Below are 24,620 nucleotides of genomic sequence, written 5' to 3'. Positions count from 1 at the left end.
AATCTTGCGTACAGACGTATGACCCAAGTGACACCCAATCAACTGACCACGTTCGAAGTCCGTGAGTTCTGCAGAGTGCCCCATTCTGTTCTCTCACGATGTCTAATGACTACTGTGGTCGCTGATATGGAGTAGCCGGCCGGGGTGGCCGAGCGGTTCTAGGCGTTACAAAAATGGCTGGTTCAAATGGCTCTGAGCACTATGGGACTTAACAGCTGAGGTCATCAGTCCCCTAGAACTTAGAACTACTTAAACCTAACTAACCTAAGGACATCACACACATCCATGCCCGAGGCAGGATTCGAACCTGTGACAGTAGCAGTCCCGCGGTTCCGGGCTGCAGCGCCTAGAACCGCACGGCCACCGCGGCCGACTAGGCGCTACAGTCTGGAACCGAGCGACCGCTACGGTCGCAGGTTCGAATCCTGCCTCGGGCGTGGATGTGTGTGGTGTCCTTAGGTTGGTTAGGTTTAAGTAGTTCTAAGTTCTAGGGGACTGATGACCTCAGATGTTAAGTCCCTTAGTGCTCAGAGCCATTTGAACCATTTGATGTGGAGTACCTGGCAGTAGGTGGCAGCACAATGCACCTAATATATTTTTGGGGGTGTCCGGATACTTTTGATTACATAATGTATCTGGTATATTGCAGGAAGCCCTTAAAATGTGTTGTTCTTTAGCACATTCCGTGAGACTTTAGTCGACACTAAAGCCTAACACAAGGATAGATGAAAGCTTTCCACTGCAATATTTATAACAGAAGAAAATAATAATTGAGTCTGTTGTTTGTTTTTCTTGCTAATGGCGTACGTAATGTTAGCTGCGCAAACTTTGTGGTGAAGAAAAGATGGCTTTTTAGAATCGATTACCTAAGCAAACGAACACTATGAAGATGGCACTAACTAAAACATAAGATCATGATCATGTAATTATATATGCATGTCAGTTGTTTAATTTTGCAAATGACGATCAAAAAGTTTCCGCTGAAAGGCCATACAGTTCAGAATCCGTATGCCAGCCGTGCGACGTAGCTGCGTGGTCTTGGGCGCCTTGTCACGCTCTGTGCGGTTCCCCCCATCGTAGGTTCGAGCTCCCTCGGGCATGGGTGTGTGTGTTATCCTTAGAGTAAGATTACGTAGTGTGTTGACCTAGGGACCGATGAGCTCAGCAGTTTGGTCCCATAAGACCAAACCACAAATTTTCTATTTCCGGTATGGCGATCAAGCAAGACCGCCGCGAGCATAGAGGAAATCATCCAACCGACGCACCAGGTTGAAGACTGCTGTTAGCTGCTCGTAAAACAACGTGTCCTGCTGCTTGTAGAAGTCCGTAACTACCTGCTACACAACACCGCCCGACAGCAGTGGTTGGCTTTTCAAAGACTTACTTCAAGGGTGCGATGTTGTGGTAATAGCAGGTATGAGATCAGGACAGGTCGGATGCTCGACTGTCTCTCCCTTGAATTGTCGTAACTTTCACATTACATTTTCGATGTGGGGACGTACGTTATCACGAAGCAGCTACATCCCTTGTAGCAGTTTTACAGGACGCGTCGCCTTAATTCGTAATTTCCTCAGGGTTGCGCTGTACCATTGCCCAGTGAAAGAGACACCATGTTCCTTAAAATCAATAAGGAATGGTCTCTGGTAAGAAGTTGAACACATGGCTGGCTCTCGAACTTCTTGGAATGCAGGGGTGATGATGAGAACAATGTATCGTCAACGCTTTGGACTCCGGTTCTTAGTTTTGGCAACTGCTTTTGCCGCGTGAAACAATGCGCTCAAAGAATGCGTTGCCTTCATTATTCAGTCGGATCAGGTGCTTCAGGCAAACAGCCACCCGGTTTACTTACTGTTCGGCGTTCTACGCTTAGTATTCACTGGCTGCCGAATAATGTGTCGCACACTGGCGAAGCTGATTCTTTGTCAGCGCACTAGCGGTTGTGTTCGGGACCGTCTCGACAGCGTCAGCAAACGCCCGCTTGTGCTTTTCTGTAATAGATGCAGGTGGTCTTCCTAATCGACCAACACCTTGTGTTGAATCGCGACCACCCGACACTTCACCGTTGCACAACGGTGGTTGCAGACTGATATGCTAGCCCACCACACACTCTTCATTCTCCGGCGGGCGTCTACTGCTGTTTGTCCTTCGGGAATCAAGAAAACAGTAACAGCATGCTGGTCCTGTTTGTGGATTTTTGGTAATAATGTCGCCATTTCCCGCACGCACGTAGTACGTACACGAATGCCACACTAACAGCACACGTACATGTTGGTGCTTATATACCCGCATCGGAGTCGCGCTACGTTGTATATGCACAGTAACGACGCTCTCAAATGGAAAGTTTCCGATCACCTCTTATAAACGTAGGTTTGCAAAACTGAGGGAAGAAGACTAGCAAGAAGACTGAAAGATAGAATGAATGATAAACATACCCTGTGCGTAGTTGTTTATGTTTCGTAGGCTTGGGAAAAAATTGTCGGCCGTCAGTTATGAAATTTGAGACTCCCCCAATACAAAGCTGGAAAAGACCAATTTTTCATGATGACAAAATTACCCTTAAAGCAATCTACTCAGTGCGAGTCAACACAACATGTGATTTTACTTAGTACATAAAAAATGAATATATCCATGCCTTCCTGAATTATTTCATAAATATACCTCCTTATATTTTAAGTTAAGGCTGGACGGGTCTGTCCCAGAGAAGCGAGGTGTGGATTGTTTCACGAGGCGACAACGCCTCATGCACAGTGTCGATCTCAGTGCGGGCTGTATTTCTCATAACTCCCGAAATAAGTAGACTCAGGTATCATCGATGCAGCAGTGTTGTGACAAGTTATTGAATTATAAAGACAAGCGACATTGTGCCACACACATTCTTGATTTCACTACAGAATACAAGCTATTAATCATGTATTTTCCTAAACTGCGCAAATTCACATTATTTTTTCCCGTAACATTAGCTCAGAAATTCTGTTTAAAAATCCTGTTTTCTAGCAAAAAGTCTTCTTTATAAATTATAGAGCGTATCAATCAGTCGTTTTTTTGTAGGTTTTATTACGCAAATCCTACTTGTATTCGGCGGCCAGAGTGGCCGAGAGGTTCTAGGCGCTACAGTCTGGAGCCGCGCGACGCTGCGGTCGCAGGTTCGAATCCTGCCTCGGTCATCGATGTGAGTGATGTCCTTAGGTTAGTTAGGTTTAAGTAGCTCTAAGTTCTAGGGGACTGATGACCACAGAAGTTAAGTCCCATAGTGCTCAGAGCCATTTGAACCTACTTGTGTTCAAAGAACTGTGACTGACGCCCGACCAATAGCGAACTAACATGCATCGAGATAAGAAAATGTTGCACTGATAATGGCTAGGCACTAGCCGAAATCTGGATTTTCCTAATAAAACCTACAGAAAAAGGACGACTGATTGCTGCGCTCTATAATTTATAAATCACATAATAGTCGCTGAGTGCACCCACTTTCCCAATGGAAGGTAACCTGATGCAGTCTTCTTTAGCCCCTTCCTTTCTGTGTAAGTTCTATTTAGCTCCTTTTAGACCTCTAAGTATGATTTAACCCCTTTGAGGTATGCTGCACAGAGCAGTAGTAAGCGTTCCAGGAATACGATTTTGTTGAGACCCGACAAAGACGGCTAAGTGGGGTACACCTGCCGGCTGCGTAACCGTGTTGTATAACTGAATGTCAACGAGGACGGCCAAAAGCACAAACAAGGTGTGAACGCATTTCATCTGATTATTCGATATGGAACCCAAGAACAACTGATTCAGCGTTTCGGCAACAGTACGAAACACACAGAACGTGCTATGTAACGAGGCTAAATGTAAGAACTTCGTTTAGAGATGTCATAAGAATACCTTTGAGGATGTAAAGTCCACATAAAGGAACACTCTCAGACTTCTTACTCTTCTTCTTCCATTGGCACTACATCCCGGGATGGGACTTGGCCGCCTCAATAATTTTCTGCCGTTCCTCTCTGGACTTCGCAGCGGACCTCCAGTTACGGCCGACTCTGGCAACGTCCTCTCCAACCTCGTCGCTCCATCTCAACCTCGGTCGTCCTCTTGCTCTTCTTCCGCTAGGTTCACTGCAGCAGGCTTTCCTTGCGGGATCTGTCTCATCGAGTTCTTTCATGTGATCACAGTTTGTTTTATTTCCTGTTGGGCAATTATGCCTGCCTTGGTTTTATCGGATTGATCTAGCAGTGACCTCAGGCCCCCTGCCCAGTGCAGGGATTGTAAGTTGCAGATTCCAATAAGCACATCATTTTTTTCGTTTTCGTTTGCCTTTAACAATGCCATGTCGTCGTCCATAGATCGGTCTGGCTTCTTTACTCTGAGGTTTCCGAACAAGAATTTTTTTACAGAAAGGGGTTGTTAGGCGCTTGCCCAACCCCCAACTTGGCGGACCAGATTTGTATGAGATTTACTCCTTTAGAGAAGGTGGCTTCACTACGCCTGTAGAGCCTTCCTGTCCTATGTTGTGGGACACACTTTGTCTGGCTCCTTTGTCAAGACCACTCCGGTTTGGGTGGCCCTGCCAGTAGCTACGCTGTCGCCGACACAGCTCTTGACTTCATCGGAGCACGCAAACCCTCCCGCCTACCACTGAAGGTACCTTCGATAGGGTGGTGTCCCCTGGGAAGGAACGCTTTGAGATCCTGAACACTAAAGCAACCGAGAGCGCTGACAGGCTTAGAAAACGAGAGGATATTTAGTCACCAGTGTGTGTGTGTGTGTGTGTGTGTGTGGGCAGGAAGGAGGGGGGGGGGGCGGGGTGGTGGTACCACTACATGGCCTGCTATGAATCCTCCGCCCTCCTCAAATTCGTTCTCAGTGTTAGACCATTCAGTCTGCAATAGGAACACCCATTAAAATGCAGATGATAAACGGGTATTCATTGGACAAATATATTATACTAGAACTAACATGTGATTACATTTTCACGCAATTTGGGTGCATAGATCCTGAGAAATCAGTACCCGGACCGTAATAACAGCCCTGATACGTCTGGGCATTGAGTCAAACAGAGCTTGGATGGCGTGTAGAGATACAGCTGCCCATGCAGCTTCAACACGATACCACAGTTCATCAAGAGTAGTGACTGGCGTACTGTGAATAGGCAGTTGCTCGGCCACTAATGACCAGACATTTACATTTCGTGAGAGATCCGGAGAATGTGCTGGTCAGAGCAGCAGTCGAACATTTTCTGTATCCAGAAAGGCCCGTACAGGACCTGCAACATGCGGTCGTGCATTATCCTGCTGAAATGTAGGGTTTCGCAGGGATCGAATGAAGGGTAGAGCCACGGGTCGTATCATATCTGTAATGTAACGTCCACTGTTCAAAGTGCCGTCAATGCGAACAAGAGGTGACCGAGACGTGTAACCAATGGCACCCCATACCATCACGCCGGGTGATACGCCAGTATGGCGATGACGGATTCACGCTTCCAATGTTCGTTCACCGCGATGTCACCAAACACGGATGCGACCATCGTGATGCTTTAAGCAGAACCTGGCTTCATCCGACAAAATGGGGTTTGGCATTCTTGCACCCAGGTTCGTAGTTGAGTCGTTGAGTACACCATCGCAGGCGCACCTGTCTGTGATGCAGCGTTAAGGGTAACCACAGCCATGGTCTCCGAGCTGATAGTCCATGCTGCTGCAAACGTCGTCGAAATTTTTGTGCAGATGGTTGTTCGCTTTCAAACGTCCCCATCTGTTGACGTGGCTGCACGATCCGTTACAGCCATGTGGATAAGATGCCTGTCATCTCGACTGCTAGTGATACGAGGCCGTTGGGATGCAGCACGGCGTTCCGTATTACCCTCCTGAACCCACCGATTCCATATTCTGCTAACAGTCATTGGATATCGCCCAACGCGAGAAGCAATGTCGCCATACGATAAACCGCAATCGCGGTAGGGTACAATCCGACCTTGATCAAAATCGGAAACGTGATGGTACGCATTTCTCCTCCTTACACTAGGCATCACAACAACGTTTCAGCAGGCAACGCCGGTCAACTGCTGTTTGCGTATGAGAAATCAGTTGGAAACTTTCCTCATGTTAGCACGTTGTAGGTGTCGCCACCGGCGCCAATCTTGTGTGAATGCTCTGAAAAGCTGACATTTGCATATCACAGCATCTCCTTCCTGTCGGTTAAATTTCGCGTCTGTAGCACGTCATCTTTGTGGTGTAGCAATTTTAATGGCCAGTAGTGTAATTTACAGCATTCTCTGGTGAACTCAACTACCGTCTACAAGCTTCTGTAGTGCACTGCTGCAAATCTGCAGCTGTCAACCGCAGAGGGGACTTCTGATCTGCGATCCGCATTCCTGCGAGTCACAACAGTGACTCAATGACGAGGGGGGGGGTAGGGGGGGGCTGGGCAGACCATCTTTCATCTTGTAGCTCTGGGCGCGTGTGTCGCCGCTGCTGGGGCTGCACAAGTACCGCCCTACCGGCTGTGTGCTGGGACCGACACTCCGGCTGACCTTCGTTTTGCTGCTGAGTCTCCTGCCTACGCGACGTCTCGACAACCGACAACAGGAACATACAGATCTCTGGGGCCGAGCCTACGTGCAGCTTCACTCGCCGAGAACTCTGCTGCTCTGACGGACGGACGTCCACAGCCACACCAGGCTCCGGGGACGCACGGCCGCCGCATCCTCCTCCTGCGACGGAGCCGCTGCAGTGTCCACCGGACACGCGGACCCTGTGCTCAGCAAGTTCCTCGCAGGGATCTGAAGCGCCACCTCGCGCTTTCAAGCAGCACGGGCTCGGCTTGGCCTCGGCCAGACAGGGCCGGGAAGAAGACGGAGTGATTACAAAATTCTCGCCAAAAAAATGACTGTTAACTGAATGATGTCTCACTGGCGCCTTGGCGCTCTGCAGGATCCCTCATCCTCGCTCTCTGCTCGATCTCCTGATCAGAACACGACAATCGCTCAGGTCGTAACAGGTTGTATAAGCATAAAACCTTCATATCCGAGTCATACTAACGACAATTCAAAATTTATTTTCGTAACCTGTTTAAATCAACCTCGGTTGTGCATTATAATAATGGTGACAGACAGGAAAATAACATTAACGATTCACGGGTTTATTATACACACATCAAAAAAAGTTTTGCATTACCTCGGTTCCGGGAGTTCCGGAACCCGAACAGAAAATTGGAATAGAGATCAACATAAACATCTTTTGTGCTCTTTTTATTAGTCATGAAAGCCACACATTGCATGTTGGACTACCATACAGCGAGACAGAGGTGGTGGTCCACAGGCATACATCAATGGAAGAGGACGACGTGCTTCTGGGTATTAGAGGTACTGGTATGTACAGCAATGTCAATAGGTAATACATTTACGGGTATATCATAAGACTGGAACAAAGTATTTGTTCACACGTCTTGCTACATGTTGATGTCAAGGAAATGGATCTGTAACGCAGTGGATTACGTCTAATTTCTTTCGTATGTATTGCAGTTGTCTGTGCTACTTGCCATTTTTCTCCTTCACCATAAATACTTCTGTAGAGTCTTGTACCGCAAGGGAGCAAGGAGGAGGATGTTGTCATGGGTGGCCGCTATCCTCTTTTTACAACACCTATGCACACTTGGGTTAATACAGTTCTTTACTTACAAGAAGCTGCTACTTAACTTGAACAGAGTCCAAGTTCGTTCTACAAGCTCATCAGTAATTGTCCTCTTGCAGACCGTATCGGTAATCTTCCTACTATTAACTTAAGTCTCACTGCTAGTCCGGCTATAATCACTAATCTGTTCGCTATGAACCGTCGTAGCCTGCGATGTGAACTGAGACACGCCAACTGGAATAGCGAGTCAGAGAGGACAGCGGTGGCAGCCTAAGTACAGGCTGTAGAGAGGACAGCGGTGGCAGCCTAAGTACAGGCTGTAGAGAGGACAGCGGTGGCTGTAGTGGACTGACAAGGCAGCCAGTCCACAGAGACGGGTAGCCGAGAGGGCAAACGTACACACACGCCGACTGGCGCGAAGTCTGGAACAGGATTCGTAATGAATGTGATAAAGAAAAGAACGTAGATACTAGAACACTTAACTTTTATATCGTCCTTTGGTATACAGCATTCTTGATGATACAAGTGAGACTATCTTGAGATACATGCAATGGTACAAATGGCGCCTTGCTAGGTCGTAGCCATTAACTTAGCTGAAGGCTATTCTAACTGTCTCTCGGCAAATGAGAGAAAGGCTTCGTCAGTGTAGTCGCTAGCAACGTCGTCGTACAACTGGGGCGAGTGCTAGTACGTCTCTCGAGACCTGCCTTGTGGTGGCGCTCGGTCTGCGATCCTGACAGTGGCGACACGCGGGTCCGACATGTACTAATGGACCGCGGCCGATTTAAGCTACCACCTAGGAAGTGTGGTGTCTGGCGGTGACACCACAGTGGCAGCCTAAGTACAGGCTGTAGAGAGGACAGCGGTGGCAGCCTAAGTACAGGCTGTAGAGAGGACAGCGGTGGCAGCCTAAGTACAGGCTGTAGAGAGGACAGCGGTGGCAGCCTAAGTACAGGCTGTAGAGAGGACAGCGGTTGCAGCCTAAGTACAGGCTGTAGAGAGGACAGCGGTGGCAGCCTAAGTACAGGCTGTAGAGAGGACAGCGGTGGCAGCCTAAGTACAGGCTGTAGAGAGGACAGCGGTGGCAGCCTAAGTACAGGCTGTAGAGAGGACAGCGGTGGGAGCCTAAGTACAGGCTGTAGAGAGGGCGATGGCGGTGTGGTACTTGTCGGTGTGTCTCTATCCTCTTTCGTGATAGGCGCCCTTGATCCAGCGCCTACTATCAATCTTCGGGCTACGTCTTTTCCGACCACTGTGCTGGCGGCAGCTTACGACAGCACACTCCCCCCCCCCCCCAAAAAAAAAAAATACCTCACGTTTATGGTGTAGGGAGGATACCCACGAGAACCGCGGGGGGGGGGGGAGGGAGAGGGAGAGGGAGAAGGAGAGATAGACAGAACACTGGACGTAGAGATGAGCCGGTAGCTGTGACTGTGGAGGACGGCATACTCCCGACCGTACGCCGCCATTTGGCTTGCGAAGCAACATAAACTTCCTCCAGAAAACAGCTGCCAGGGCCTGAGGGCGTGTCGTGGCGTGGGTGATGGCGACGGCTATGGCAACGGCGGATGGACGTCCGTCGGGTCGGCGAGAGGGAACGGGATGGACGGGCGGGGACGAGGGCGCATCGTCCATCCGCTCCTCCTGGTGCCTGGCTGCGAAGGCCCCGCTGCTCCGTGACGCCTTCAATCTGGAGGAAGAAAAGCAGCAGAATCACGGGGCAAATGACACCCACGAATTTGGATATAGTGGCGGCGCTGCAAACCATCGGGACCTGCAATCAGGTACATAAAAGAGCCAATGCGCTTTTGAATCACGCCTCATTCCCAGCACCCACGGTTGCCAAAAAGCCTGAGAAGAACAAGATCGTGCGGCACAAAGAGATACTTGAGGGCCATTGGCGGCGCTGGATGCTGCGGTGGGTGCAACAAGTGAAGCAGCGTCCGATGGCGGCGGCGATGCGGTAGTTCTGTCTCGTGGAAGTAAGCGATAGGAGGCGAGAAAGAGTTGCAGCGTCTGTTCCCGTGTGCGGGTGGTGCGAAGCTTGGTCTTCTGTTGTTTAAAAGTGATACAAAGCGTTCTGCTTCTCCGTTGGACTGAGGGTGAAACGGGGCACTTATTAGATGACGAATGCCGTTTCGTTCACGTAACTGTTCAAAATCACGTGAAATGAACTGTGGCCCGTTGTCTGACACAAGTACTTTCGGCAAATCTTCTGCGCAAAATATGGAGGAAAACGTATTTATGGAGCTACGTGATGTGGCAGAAGCTGTAGGCACATCAAATTGGGAAACTGCTCAAAGAGTCTACCACTATGAGGCAACGAGTGTTCCAGAATGGTCCTGCAAAGTCAGTGAGCACTCGTTGCCATAGCGATTGAGTCTTAGGCCAAGCTGAGAATGTCTGTGGCGAAGCGGACTGGTTTTCCATGCATGCGCGACACTGTGGCGTCATCTATTCGATGTGGGCGACCATGCCCTGTCAAGTACAGTGCCGCCGCGCTAACTGTTTAGCACGAACCCAACGTCCTTGGCGGAGCAATCGCAACACATCCATTTGCAACACTTTGGGAATAAGGAGACGCGATTGTCCACTGTCATTTTGATCTATAATCACACTCTGTTGAACTGAAAGGTTATGCCGACGTAAAAAATATCGGCGCACATCTGAGTTCTGGATACTGTTCAATGAACAAGGCCGAGACGCGCCAATGTAATGCAACAAAATCTTGCTATCTGGGTCTACTTCTGCAACCCGTGCAATTTTTCGGTAGTGCAAGGGAAAAGACTCCAGCAATTTAGCTTCCTACGCATCGATTTGGTAACAAGGTGAGGCAGATCCTTCAAAATCAAAGTCTGAGCCAATAGGAAGGCGAGGTAGGGCGTCTGTATTGCCATGCTTTTCCGTAGGTGTGCACATAATTTCATACTGATAATGCGAAAGCAACAAGTCCAACGCTGCAATTTTTGAGCAGTGCGTCTAGGAACCGGGTTTTACAGATGAAACAAGGACTGCAAAGGCTTGTGATCTGTCACTAATAACAACTTGCGATCCTACAGATAGTGACGAAATTTGGTCACACCATACACCACAGCAAGAGCGTCTTTTTCAGTCTGTGAATAACTGCACTGAGTTTGGGTTAACAACATTGAGGCAGAAGCAGTGGGTCTGTCCTGAGCAGCCATTCTGTGCGAAAGCACACTGCCGATTCCGTAAGAGGAAGCGTCTACTTGTAAAAATACTGGCTTGCCACGGTCAAAATGCACTAAACATCTGTCCCTAAGCAGAGCACTTTTGAGTTTCTCAAATGCGTCTTTACAGTCCTTAGTCCACACAAAAGGTACATTTTTGCGATTCCAGCGATGCAAAGCAGCGGCGATCTGAGCGGCGTTCGGTATGAACCGCATGTAGTACGTCATCTTGCCTAGTACTGACTGCAGTTCAGACACATTGCGACGAACAGGCAGGTCACGGATTTCAAGCAAGTCAGATTGGAGGGGGTGCACCCCCTGACTACTTATCACATGAACTGAGCACTGTAGTTCAGTTTCAAAAAAGTCACACTTTTCTAGACGACACGTGAGTCCTGTTTCTGACAATACTCGAAAAAGAGTACGCATATTGGCAATGTGTTCCTCTGGTACACGACCTGAGACGACAATATCGTGAAGATAGTTTGAACAAAGTGGCACTTTTGCAGTCAGCTGTTCCAAGTAACCTTGAAAAATGGCGGTTGCGGAAGCACTGCCAAAGGGCAAACGCAAATAGTTGAACAGCCCTAAGTGTTTATTTACCGCAAACACTTGCTGTGATTCTTCATCCAATGGAATTTGCAGTAGCCATCACGCAAATCTATCTAAGAAAAGTAACGTGCAGCACCAAGCCTGTCCATGGGTTCCTCAGGGCGAGGTAACGGATAAGTGTCATCTACCGTCTGTGGGTTGACTGGCTTGAAGTCAACACAAATGGAATTCGACTAGAAGGCTTAGGCAACAATACGAGAGGACTTGTCCACTGACTAGCTTTAATGGGAGCAGTTATACCATTTATCTTGCAATTCTTTCAATTTACTGACTACTTCGTCTCTTAAAGGAATTGGAACGGTGCGGGCCCCAAAAAACATTGGCTGTTCATTGTCTTTCAATATAGCATGCGCTACAAAGTTATTAGCTTTTCCCATTCCTTCTAAGAAGAGTTCAGGAAGTTCTTTAAGCAAGCAAGCCACAGTGTCTTTTGGATCACAGCCTGCATCTCGTGGTCGTGCGGTAGCGTTCTCGCTTCCCACGCCCGGGTTCCCGGGTTCGATTCCCGGCGGGGTCAGGGATTTTCTCTGCCTCGTGATGGCTGGGTGTTGTGTGCTGTCCTTAGGTTAGTTAGGTTTAAGTAGTTCTAAGTTCTAGGGGACTGATGACCATAGATGTTAAGTCCCATAGTGCTCACAGCCATTTGAACCATTTTTGGATCACAAGCCGATACGGAAAGTACGTTGCCGTGGATGCTAAGGCCAAACAAACCAAAAATGTTCTCACTGTCTCTTGATTTCAACACCGTAAAATTCACTGTCCTGGTCTGAGATTTGAATGTGGCAGGTAAACTAAACTGTCCAAGCACTGAAATTTCCTGTCCGTTGTACGCAGTGAGGTGCTTGCTAGATTTAGAAAGGCGTGGTGAGCCTAATTGTTCGTACGTGGCCCGATTAAGCTAAGTGAGTAATGCACCTGTGTCTAACTGCAAGTTCACACGATGGCCAGCAATTCGTAATGAGACAAATAGTTCATTAGAACATCGTTGCCGAGCACTGGGGCGAGAATGAGGCGCATCCTTAATTTTACGTTTGTCGGAACCTGCTGTAGGTTTGGAAAACACAACGTTCACTGCATGTGCACGAGCCTGTTTTCTTCTGGAAGCGGGCAAAATTAGCGTCTTTGTGCCTTTGCAAACAGGCTGCTGGGACATGGCCTGTTTTTCCACACTTGTAACACGTTGCGTGCAGTCTTGTCTTTTTAGGGCTAGACTTACATCCTCTGCATTACTGGAGATGACGTGTCACTGAGCACATTTGTTCTGTGTATGCAGTACACGTGAGACGCCCAGTTGTTTCCACTGCACTGTGTGGAATATGAAGGTTCTGTTATAGTTCACTAACCTTCTGTCTTCAAGTTGATGTCCCCAGTGCAGAAAACAGCACGCAGGTCGTAGGTTCTGTATCTTGAGGCTGAAACTGTCTTTTAGCGAGGTTCTGTTCTTTGGGATACCACTCGCGTATTTTAATATAGCCACACGAGAAGACTATACGATCTTCATACAACACCTTCTGATACAGCAAAGAACATGATCAAACACAATGTTTACGAAAATGTATCTTTACACTAAATTGTAAGACATTTCCAGGGGCAGATGTGGATTCTGACCACAATCTATTGGTTATGAACTGCAGATTGAAACTGAAGAAACTGCAAAAAGGTGGGATTTTAAGGAGATGGGACCTGGATAAACTGAAAGAACCAGAGGTTGTACAGAGTTTCAGGGAGAGCATAAGGGAACAATTGACAGGAATGGGGGAAAGAAATACAGTAGAAGAAGAATGGGTAGCTCTGAGGGATGAAGTAGTGAAGGCAGCAGAGGATCAAGTAGGTAAAAAGACGAGGGCTAATAGAAATCCTTGGGTAACAGAAGAAATATTGAATTTAATTGATGAAAGGAGAAAATATAAAAATGCAGTAAATGAAGCAGGCAAAAGGGAATACAAACGTCTCAAAAATGAGATCGACAGAAAGTGCAAAATGGCTAAGCAGGGATGGCTAGAGGACAAATGTAAGGATGTAGAGGCTTGTCTCACTAGGGGTAAGATAGATACTGCCTACAGGAAAATTAAAGAGACCTTTGGAGAGAACCACTTGTATGAATCTCAAGAGCTCAGATGGCAACCCAGTTCTAAGCAAAGAAGGGAAGGCAGAAAGGTGGAAGGAGTATATAGAGGGTTTATACAAGGGTGATGTACTTCAGGACAGTATTGTGGAAATGGAAGAGGATGTAGATGAAGATGAAATGGGAGATAAGATACTGCGTGAAGAGTTTGACAGAGCACTGAAAGACCTGAGTCGAAACAAGGCCCCGGGAGTAGACAACATTCCATTAGAACTACTGATGGCCTTGGGAGAGCCAGTCATGACAAAACTCTACCATCTGGTGAGCAAGATGTATGAAACAGGCGAAATACCCACAGACTTCAAGAAGAATATAATAATTCCAATCGCAAAGAAAGCAGGTGTTGACAGATGTGAAAATTACCGAACTATCAGTTTAATAAGTCACAGCTGCAAAATACTAACGCGAATTCTTTACAGACGAATGGAAAAACTGGTAGAAGCGGACCTCGGGGAAGATCAGTTTGGATTCCGTAGAAATGTTGGAACACGTGAGGCAATACTAACCTTACGACTTATCTTAGAAGCTAGATTAAGAAAAGGCAAACCTACGTTTCTAGCATTTGTAGACTTAGCTTTTGACAACGTTAACTGGAATACCCTGTTTCAAATTCTGAAGGTGGCAGGGGTAAAATACAGGGAGCGAAAGGCTATTTACAATTTGTACAGAAACCAGATGGCAGTTATAAGAGTTGAGGGGTATGAAAGGGAAGCAGTAGTCGGGAAAGGAGTGAGACAGGGTTGTAGCCTCTCCCCGATGTTATTCAATCTGTATATTGAGCAAGCAGTAAAGGAAACAAAAGAAAAATTCGGAGTAGGTATTAAAATTCATGGAGAAGAAGTAAAAACTTTGAGGTTCGCCGATGACATTGTAATTCTGTCAGAGACAGCAAAGGACTTGGAAGAGCAGTTGAACGGAATGGACAGTGTCTTGAAAGGAGGATATAAGATGAACATCAACAAAAGCAAAACGAGGATAATGGAATGTAGTCAAATTAAATCGGGTGATGCTGAGGGGATTAGATTAGGAAATGAGACACTTAAAGTAGTAAAGGAGTTTTGCTATTTAAGGAGTAAAATAACTGATGATGGTCGAAGTAGAGAGGATATAAAATGTAGACTGGCAATGACAAGGAAATCGTTTCTGAAGAAGAGAAATTTGTTAACATCGAGTATAGATTTAAGTGTCAGGAAGTCGTTTCTGAAAGTATTTGTATGGAGTGTAGCCTTGTATGGAAGTGAAACATGGACGATAACCAGTTTGGACAAGAAGAGAATAGAAGCTTTCGAAATGTGGTGCTACAGAAGAATGCTGAAGATAAGGTGGGTATATCACGTAACTAATGAGGAGGTATTGAATAGGATTGGGGAGAAGAGAAGTTTGTGGCACAACTTGACTAGAAGAAGGGATCGGTTGGTAGGACATGTTTTGAGGCATCAAGGGATCACAAATTTAGCATTGGAGGGCAGCGTGGAGGGTAAAAATCGTAGAGGGAGACCAAGAGATGAATACACTAAGCAGATTCAGAAGGATGTAGGTTGCAGTAGGTACTGGGAGATGAAGAAGCTTGCACAGGATAGAGTAGCATGGAGAGCTGCATCAAACCAGTCTCAGGACTGAAGACCACAACAACAACAACACTATTTGTGGCACGTGTCTGTTCCTCATGACTACCGGAGTGAATCTTTTAACACTGAATACTGGCAAACACATACTACGACAGACAACATGTCTGTTCTTCTCGACTGCCTAATCCAGAGTGACGAACAGCCCGAAACACTTCGCGTGCCATACCAGAACAGGCGTGACCCGAACGCTTCGGAAGTGCTTCGTCTGCAATTTCATCAGTCTTTTTTTTATTTAAATTGTTTTTAATAATTCTAAATTGACTAATTGATAGTCAGCTGTCGAGAGATATTTATATTAAAAAGTGAAGTCATTCCAATGAGTAGTTTAAGTAATAATAATAACTATACTTTAACGTTTTGGCGCCCCTGATCTGAACACAGCAGCCAATCACAGAGCAGTAGCATTATGCAGACGGTCTTTCTCACGGGAATGGTACCGAATCTAACATCTGTCACAGGTACCTCACACCACATTTCGTCATCTATATACTTCTTGCATCTCCACTGCTCTGGGAACAGCTTCTTGGAGCCTAATATGATGGCTGACTAAGCCAGAAATATAGGCCTGTTTACATGTCTACGTGGCTGTACGCGCGGCTGCATACGCGCTCGTTGTTGTGGCTGCTTGGGGCGCTCACGAGCAAGGTGCGACTCGACCCGTCAAATCGGGGCCTGGTCAAACTTATCAGCCGCTATGGCACCCGAATCATATTGCTCTAACGTTTGCAACACTTGAGGAAGTGAAGGATCAGATGACTTTAGGATCTGTGCCCATATTCTACTGTCGGGGACAATGAATGTTATAGCATTGCTAATCATTAAATCACAGTAAAAGTTGCCACAGCTGCACTTAAATTTACACTTCCTAGTCATGCCCGTTAATTCTGTATACCACCAGACGATACGTCTGGTACGGCTTTTCCTTCAGGCGAAAGAACTGGTATCTGGCTGCGGCTTCTTGAACTTGCATAGTGCTTGGTTAATGCAGCGATTGCTTCGTCATAACTGTGTTCGTCGGGAGGCGCAGTTGCGTTCAAAATGGTTCAAATGGCTCTGAGCACTATGGGACTGAACATCTTAGGTCATCGGTCCCCTAGAACTTAGAACTACTTAAACCTAACTAACCTAAGGCCATCACACACATTCATGCCCGAGGCAGGATTCGAACCTGCGACCGTAGCGGTCGTGCGGTTCCAGACTGAAACGCCTAGAACCGCTCGGCCACATCGGCCGGCGCGCAGCTGGGAAAAGTTTTTGTATTAACCTGAACACTGGGGACCCCGCCATCCAAAACAGTACTGTAGCTTCGCAATAACTTCAACGTGATCAACTGCACATTGAGCTTGGAACTGTGCCAGGTATTCGTGCCATTCTTCTTTTGTGCGGTTAAACTGTCGGAACGGTGGAACGCTGGTCGGCAGCACTTGAGTGTGTCGATCGTCCGCCGCAGCTTGTGCAGCCAGAAGTTGTTGCACCGTCGTCAGCAAGGCAGAAATCTGTGGGATCTGAAATACGTCATAGCAAAAAGCAAGCGAAGCCACTGAAAAGAGAAATTTGATTAGTTCTGCGGCTCCCCTCCTCGAACACAGGCAAGAAAACAATAAAAAATTATCACGCGTGAACAAGAACATTTCTGCAATTAGAATCGCAAGAGAAAGAAGCAAATTATTCTTCTAATGTTTTTTCTATTTCTGTCTTTGATCACAATATGAATTCTTTAGACGATGACCGGTTTCAGTCCGTAATTACCATCCTCAGATCTTTTTTACACCATGTCCTGAAGTGATAAGGCCATAATGGCATCGTAAAAACATATAAATGTAATCAGCATAGCATCGTCATATAGATTTAAAATAAGGTGTAGAATAGGCCGCATCGTCCACACAGTCATTATTGCAACTGGCTAGCCTCATCTTCTGCCCTTATCGCCGCTAGGAAGATTCCTCGTTCGTCTCTGCTGCATTTATATACTTTCCTTGTCGCTTCAAGGGGCCACAACAGCACCAGGTGGCATTCATTCTCACTGTGGCCAGTTCTGACTATCAGTGCACAGAAGCTTGATTTTCTTCCTTCCACTAACTCTTAAGTGATATCTTTACTCAAGCTGAACTATCGATACTGTTAATAAAAAAGTATTGGTAAGTTGAGAGTACAAAAGTTTTAATTTATTGTAGAGAATATTGCGCAGCAAAATCACTACAGAAGTGCTTCACTAACTGTAGATGGAACTGTCCTATTTCAAACTCCACATATGCTTGTCAGCTTGGTACAAAATATATTTTGTACGCTTTTCCTACACATACGAGGTGTGGCTAGAAATAAACCGGACTAGTACTGGTGAAACAATAAAACGAATGCAATAAGGCTGAAAGTCGCGTGGCCTGTCACGTGACTCTCGCTCCGCCTACTGCTCGAGTTTCATCTGCCTCCTGCACTCAGTCTGCCCGTGGCGTCTGTTTTAAGTAGTTGACGTTTTGTCTGTGCGTCGGAAAATGTTGAGTGTACAGAAAGAACAGCGTGTTAACATCAAATTTTGTTTCAAACTAGGAAAATCTGCAAGTGAAACGTTTGTAATGTTACAACAAGTGTACGGCGATGATTGTTTATCGCGAACACAAGTGTTTGAGTGGTTTAAACGATTTAAAGATGGCCGCGAAGACACCAGTGATGACACTCGCACTGGCAGACCATTGTCAGCAAAAACTGATGCAAACATTGAAAAAATCGGTAAACTTGTTCGACAAGATCGCCGTTTAACAATCAGAGCAGTGTCTGAGTTAACAGGAGTTGACAAGGAAAGTGTTAGGCAGATTCTTCATGAAAGTTTCAACATGAACAAAGTATGTTCAAAATGGGTCCAAAGTGTCTCACAATTGAACAGAAGGAACGCCGAAGAATGATTTGTACTGAAAAACATTGAAAGTGATCCCACCTTCTTACAAAATGTTATTACTTGCGATGAATCGTGGTTTTTTACTTACGATCCCGAAACTAAACGCCAATCGATGCATTGGAAAACTCCTGGTTCTCCACGACAAAAAAAAGCACGAATGTCAAAATCGAAATTCAAGGCAACGATGATTGTTTTTTTTTTTTTGACATCAAGGGGATTGTGCACATTGATTGGGTACCAGAGGGACAAACAGTGAATCAGCATTACTACATTAGCGTCCTGGCTACCCTACGTGAGCGAGTACGGAGAAAACGGAACGATTTGTGGAGAAAAAAGTCATAGATCCTTCACCAAGACAATGCCCCAGCTCACAGTGCGTTGTCAGTGAAGACGTTTTTGGCAAAACAAAACATTCCCATCTTAGATCATCCACCCTACTCACCTGATTTGGCCCCCTGTGACTTTTTTCTTTTCCCTAAAGTCAAATCAGCTTTGAAAGAAGCTAGATTTGAGACTGTTGAAGCAGTAAAAGAAAAAGCGACGGAAGTAATGTATGGACTTACCGAAAATGATCTGCAGCATTGCTATGAACAGTGGAAAATTCGTATGGAGCGGTGTAGAGACCGAGGAGGAGAGTACATTGAAGGAGATAACATGAAATTGTAAATAATTGTAAATAAATGTTTTTTCCAGCATCAGTCCGGTTTTTTTCTAGCCGCACCTCGTATTTGACAGCACTTCAAGAACATAGTGTCAGGATACAAACTACGGCTGTTCTTCAGCCCTCTACTATGTACCTGTCCCGTCTGACTAGTGCTTATAAAATAAAGGAGATCAGACTGTACACAAGATACAAGCAGTCAGTCTTCCTACGCCCCGTTCTAGAACGCGATGATAGGAAACTTCAGTACTTCCTACAAAGATGTAACCAAGAATTTTTCATCTAGACGATACTGCTTGCACCGACAAGCTCAAAAAGAAAGCCCGACCGATACATATACTGTATCTGAAATATTGTATTACTCTGCTATTGAGTTTAAACATAATGTTTCTGCAGAAACGTGAACAGGCTTTGTTGCGTGTTTGAATGTTGTGAAACCAGTTTCAGCAACGTTAATCAATCTGGACATTACGGTTTTGAGAACTAATGGTTTATACAGGGTGGTCCACTGACCGTGACCGGGCCACATATCTCACGAAATAAGCATCAAACGAAAAAACTACAAAGAACGAAACTTGTCTAGCTTGAAGGGGGAAACCAGATGGCGCTATGGTTGGCCCGCTAGATGCCGCTGCCATAGGTCAAACGGATGTCATCTGTGTTTTCTTAAATAGGAACTCCCATTTTTATTACATATACGTGTAGTACGTAAAGAAATATGAATGTTTTAGTTGGACCACTTTTTTCGCTTTGTGATAGATGGCGCTGTAATAGTCACAAACATATGGCTCACAATTTTATACGAACAGTTGGTAACAGGTAGGTTTTTTCAATTAAAATACAGAACGTAGGTACGTTTCAACATTTTATTTCGATTGTTCCAATGTGATACATCTACCATTTGTGAACTTATCATTTCTGAGAACGCATGCTGTTACAGCGTGATTACCTGTAAATACCACATTAATGCAATAAATGCTCAAAATTATGTCCGTCAACCTCAATGCATTTGGCAATACGTGTAACGACATTCCTCTCAACAGCGAGTAGTTCGCCTTCCGTAATGTTCGCACATGCATCGACAATGCGCTGACGCATGTTGTCAGGCGTTGTCGGTAGATCACGATGGCAAATATCATTCAACTTTCCCCACAGAATGAAATCCGGGGAATTCAGATCCCGTGAACCTGCTTCGACGACCAATCCACCTCTCATGAAATATGCTATTCAATACCGCTTCAACCGCACGCGAGCTATGTGCCGGACATCCATCATGTTGGAAGCACATCGTCATTCTGTCATGCAGTGAAACATCTTGTAGTAAGATCTGTAGAACATTACGTAGGAAATCGGCATACATTGCACTATTTAGATTGTCATCGATAAAATGGGGGCCAATTATCCTTCCTCCCATAATGCCGCACCATACATTAACCTGCCAAAGTCGCTGATGTTCCACTTCTCGCAGCCATCGTGGATTTTCCGTTGCCGGCAGTAGTGGCCGAGCGGTTCTAGGCGCTACAGTCTGGAGCCGAGCGACCGCTACGGTCGCAGGTTCGAATCCTGCCTCGGGCATGGATGTGTGTGATGTCCTTAGGTTAGTTAGGTTTAATTAGTTCTAAGTTCTAGGCGACTGATGACCACAGAAGTTAAGTCGCATAGTGCTCAGAGCCATTTGAACCATTTTTGATTTTCCGTTGCCCAATAGTGCATATTGTGCTTGTTTACGTTATCGCTGTTAGTGAATGACGCTTCGTCGCTAAATAGAACGCGTGCAAAAATGTTTCATCGTCCCGTAATTTCTCTTGTGCCCAGTGGCAGAACTGTACACGACGTTCAAAGTCGTCGCCATGCAATTCCTGGTGCAGAGAAATATGGTACGGGTGCAATCGATGTTGATGTAGCATTCTCAAGACCGACGTTTTTGAGATTCCCGATTCTCGCGCAATTTGTCTGCTACTGATGTGCGAATTAGCCGCAGCATCATCATTTGTTGCAGGTCGTGGTTGACGTTTCACATGTGGCTGAACACTTCCTGTTTCCTTAAATAACGTAAATATCCGGCGAACGGTCCGGACACTTGGGTCATGTCGTCCAGGATACCGAGCAGCATACATAGCACACGCTGCATGGGGGCTTAATTATTAAAAAAAAGAATGCAAATACTTTTTAATTTTTTGATTTAGTAGCTGTCTGTTCGGTTACGAAGTCTCGTAACGGTTGGCCCTGACTAGTATTATTACGCAATCTGACTGCATAGAACAACAACAAAGAATGAAATGGAAATTTTCATTAACACAATTAATTAATTAAGTCCCCAGCAACTATAAAACCTACGAAACCAAAGCACAAGTGTAACTGTTCTGTGTGTGGAAGTATGACTCAACGTACGCATCTGGCACGGTTCTTCTTCAACAACACAAGATATTTTAAATATCATTTATACTGAATTAACTAAAGAAAATAGAAATACCATAATTACTCCAGAAAACCAGAATTACACTCTAATACAAGAACACAAGCCAGATGCTTTGTTGACTGAACCTGTAATGACGCATTATTCAGGACATTGAAATAATGAGAAAGAAAAGAAAAGTAGTTTGCTACCTTAATTTATATTGATGAAAAGCACTCTAGACATTACAATCTCTCCACACCGACTCGCTACTATCACATCTCAACAAGAACTTTTCAGTATCACATCTCAGCAAGCACTGCCTACTAGCTCATCTCAACAAACACTCCTCACTACGACATCTCAGCACTGAGTACCACGAGCTCTCCCCAAGCACTGCCCACTACGACATCTCAATAATCACTGCCAGTGGAGGCGGCGGAACAATGCTCTCTAGCGCGATCTCTGGCGCTGTGGCTCAGTGTAGCCACCTTTCATATGCCCTTCCTCCACGGGCTAGAATTTGATGGTATTTTTGCCAGCATTGGTGGTGAAAATACCACCAAATTCGTCAAAAAAAATACAGAAAAAAATAAAAGATAATATTCATGCGTAAATATCATATAACTAGATAAAATTTTGGCTTTGCACTGACCTTTCAATAACCTAATATATAAAATACAGTAAGCAATACAAATTCTTTCATACATGTGACTTTACATAACAGTTTACACAAGTATTATGTGGTTAAACAGTTCAATCAATAGCGTCATCAATGACGAATATGTGCAGGTAAGAGTCTCATAACTTTTCACAAACAGTAATACACAAAAAATCAGTTTATACAAATATTCACATAAACGCTTTCCATAGCCCAAGAAACAAGTAGTTGACAGTTCCAGCAGTAGCACCCAGCAATGGTCAACAGGTGCAAAAACCAACAAGTGACGTTTTTTCAGTAGAAACAGTCCATCAGTGGCACCCAGTAATGTTGAATAGGTGCAGACACCAACAAGTAACACCATTTCAGTATAAGCAGTTCCATTAGTGGCACCAGCAATGTTGAGCAGGTGCACACAGCAACAGGTGACATCTTTTCAGTAGAAGCAGTCCATCAGTGGCACCCAGCAATGTTGAGCAGGTGCCGACACCAACAAGTGACATCATTTCGGTAGAAGCAGTCCATCAGTGGCACCCAGTAATGTTGAATAGGTGCAGACACCAACAAGTAACATCATTTCAGTATAAGCAGTTCCATTAGTGGCACCAGCAATGTTGAACAGGTGCAGACACCCACAAGTAACATCTTTTCAGTAGAAGCAGTCCATCAGTGGCACCCAGCAATGTTGAGCAGGTGCAGACACCAACAAGTAACACCATTTCAGTATAAGCAGTTCCATTAGTGGCACCAGCAATGTTGAACAGGTGCACACAGCAACAGGTGACATCTTTTCAGTAGAAGCAGTCCATCAGTGGCACCCAGAAATGTTGAGCAGGTGCAGATAGCGACAAGTGACATCATTTCAGTAGAAGCAGTCCACCAGTGGCACCCAGCAATATTGAACAGGTGCTGACCGCAGTCCATAATATTCACTTTCACTAATCACACTGTTCATCAGCAGAAATTAAACATGTTCTAGTGGCACCAATCATGTAGAAAAAGTGCAAATAACAGTCCATAATATTCCCTATCACTAATCACACAGTTCATCAGCAGAAATTAAACATGTCCAGGTGGCATCCACCATGTTGAATAAGTGCAGGTAACAGTCCATAATATTCACTATCACTAATTAGACAGTTCATCATACAAATAATAATAAACACACAAATGATATCAGATAATTGTCATATTAACTATTACAATACACAAATAGCAGTAAACCTATAATATTTATGGGTGTCAGTGCAAGCCACAACAAACAAGTAAAATAATATTTAGGAGATAGGTTGGGATCACTTCTCTGGGATTATAAAAGGAAAACACACAAAACACACTCACTCATCTTTCATCCACATTAGTGCTACTGTGTAATTGAATAGTGTTAACTGTGTAAATGCAATTCTGTCAAAATTTTATGTTGATCATGTGTATCAAGTAGTAGTGGCAGCAATGTATAACAGTCAATAATAGTTAGTCAACGTCATAGTCATCATGTCAAGACCAATGCTTACCAAGCCAAATCAAATGTACGGTTGCTGAACAACTGTCAGTGTGCCAAGATATGCAAATGCTTCCTCTCTCCAAAAAAAAGTATATACTGCTTAGTGATTTGACAAAGTGTGTGTGTAGACAATCTTCCTTCTACTTGAGTGTTCTAGTCTGCCATCTTTATCCTCCTTGTTCCATATAGACCAACAAAAAAAAATATGCTCCTCACTTACTTCACCTCTTATCCACCAAAACTCCAATAATCATCAGCATCACATAATCTCAATACTTCAATAATACCTCTTCAATACGTCGATCATCAATATCATTTACCTTACCTCTTGTCCACGAAAACTCCAATAATCATCAACTTCACATAATCTCAATACCTCAATCATACCTCTTCAATACGTCGATATATATATAAACCTCAGCACCAATATCATTTCACTTCCATAACAACTCTTTCCTCTAGTCAGTCTCCTCGAACAAGTACAGACAAAATCCTAGTGCAACTTCAATTCAGCATCCCATACAATCCGAAGACAGTGTCCACACACAACCTCTGTGTAATCCATCTGACCCAAATTTTCTACTCATTATAAATTATAAGATACATTTTGGTTCCTTGTCCATCATTAAATAAAAGAAATGCATACATGACCTCTAACAGACTTAGTTCGAATAACTCTCAGTAATTAAGTACGATTACAAAGTGTTAATGATCGTGATATTTCAGTGTGTACACCACTTCAAAAATTATGGCAAACAGAAGCAAACATGTGGAGTATTTTTTGTGTCAAGTGTCACTTCCTATTTCAATTGCTCACGAAGAATGCAATGTAATAACTGTCAATGGTCTAACCTAGTGTTGGTATGTCATGTCGTTAGCTTCCTTCCTATTAGCATAAATTTATACAGCTTCCATAAAACCTCCAGCTCATGTGACTTCTATGCAGTTTCTTGTACAAATGTCGTTCGTAGAATTATAGCAGTTCATTTTCTTATCTTAAAAATATAAGGCACTGAGCGTAAGCAAAACATGCAATAGCGAGTAAATATACCAGTAGAGAACAGAATGTCAACAAGTGAATGCAGCACAATCCTTACAACGAGGCTCTGCCAAGCGAACAATCTACAATTAATACCACAGTGTAACCTAAACTCTATGTTCGTACACAGTATATCAGCATTTCTATATTCTAAATTGAAGAGTAGTTATGACAACAAAAGGAAATGTGTTAATATGCAATCCATACGCAAAGCAGCAAATATGTATCTTACCTAATAAACAGGTCATTATCATCATATCAGCATAAGCAAATAAATGTTAGTGTGTCATCTTAATAAGTAAACATG

This window comes from Schistocerca nitens, chromosome 8 (assembly GCF_023898315.1).
Source record: "Schistocerca nitens isolate TAMUIC-IGC-003100 chromosome 8, iqSchNite1.1, whole genome shotgun sequence".
NCBI lineage: Eukaryota > Metazoa > Arthropoda > Insecta > Orthoptera > Acrididae > Schistocerca > Schistocerca nitens.
The sequence above is the reverse complement of the archived record's forward strand: the minus strand, read 5'-3'. Positions refer to the sequence as shown.